The following is an 803-nucleotide window of genomic DNA, read 5'->3' on the forward strand; positions in this document are numbered from 1 at the left end:
AACTATGTGAATGTGACTGGTTCTGTACATTTTTGGGTGCTCGTGATTATATATGTTTTTGGGCACATAATGTGTTTTTGCATGTGTATGAAATGTAGAAACTTATTACATTAAGATTTCATCTGTATATATAATATTCAAACAATCTTTTACAGCACTCAATTCAATAATCCCTTTTGACTTTGTCAAAAAAATATATATATTTTGGTTTGACTGTACAGTCTTCAGAAAAAAAAAAGTAATAATAATAAGTTTTTGGTCACTCTGGCATACATACATAAATAAAATTCAACTCTCATTCATTCTTTTGTGATGGCTACTAATCCTGATCCGACAAAAAAGGGTTTGATTACCAAGATGTACTTTCTTTGCAAAATTGAGGGAAAAAATTCTATACATCAAACCCTAAAATGCAGAGCAAGCCAGTAGCAATCATCAGATTCGTCTGTGTTGTCCCTTTGCATGTCTCACCTACAACACAAAAGGCTTAAGATCCTCCTGGGTTACCTATTCCCTAGACAAGAAACTTTGGCAAAACTCTAGACAAATCAAAACCCAAGCAACATCTAAAATTTATGTTAGAACTGCCTCCTAAAGCAAAACTCACTTCCTTAATAAAGCTCAAACAAGAGAATACTAGAGTGAAAAAATTAAAATATATAAAATAAATCAACAAAATAATAAATTAGGCCCACTGCTAACTTATCTATGCAGTATGGTTTTCAACTGATTTGGCAAAAATTATTAGTGGTTCTTCGAAAATCTCTTCAACAAACGGCTAACTTATCTAAAATTCAACGAGA

General features: G+C 31.8%; 1 protein-coding gene across 1 annotated transcript in view; it reads right to left on the reverse strand.

Moving 5' to 3' along the window:
- The window catches only part of LOC119590848 (paired amphipathic helix protein Sin3a-like), a gene marked incomplete at its 5' end in the record, with an annotated part of 24,220 nt that overhangs the window by 21,942 nt on the left and 1,475 nt on the right, over positions 1–803 (reverse strand).

Source organism: Penaeus monodon, chromosome 27 (genome assembly GCF_015228065.2).
Source record: "Penaeus monodon isolate SGIC_2016 chromosome 27, NSTDA_Pmon_1, whole genome shotgun sequence".
Taxonomy (NCBI): Eukaryota; Metazoa; Arthropoda; class Malacostraca; order Decapoda; family Penaeidae; genus Penaeus; species Penaeus monodon.